This window comes from Olea europaea, chromosome 10, assembly GCF_002742605.1.
Source record: "Olea europaea var. sylvestris chromosome 10, O_europaea_v1, whole genome shotgun sequence".
Classification (NCBI taxonomy): domain Eukaryota; kingdom Viridiplantae; phylum Streptophyta; class Magnoliopsida; order Lamiales; family Oleaceae; genus Olea; species Olea europaea.
In genome coordinates, this window is record NC_036246.1 from 9,784,148 (window position 1) to 9,784,457 (window position 310).

Sequence of the window (310 nt, forward strand, 5' to 3'; positions counted from 1 at the left end):
CTAAGGCGGGGGGGGGGGGGGGGGGATTTTTTAAAAAAAATTACCCCCCCCCCCCCCCCCCTCTTGTAATGTGTTTGGCCTGTACAGCCAGCATGTTCCATTTTTTTTAATTCTTTATTTTTAGGCGCCATCCAACATGGTCATATATATAAACAATCTGAATGGGTCAAATAGATCTCGATTCCTTTTAACTCATGGATACGATCCTATCAGTCTCAATTATTCAGGATAAATAAGTAGTTCAATTAATTAATGTAAATTACATGTCAAAAACAATGCACTTAAAAGACACCACCTCGTGTGTTCATAG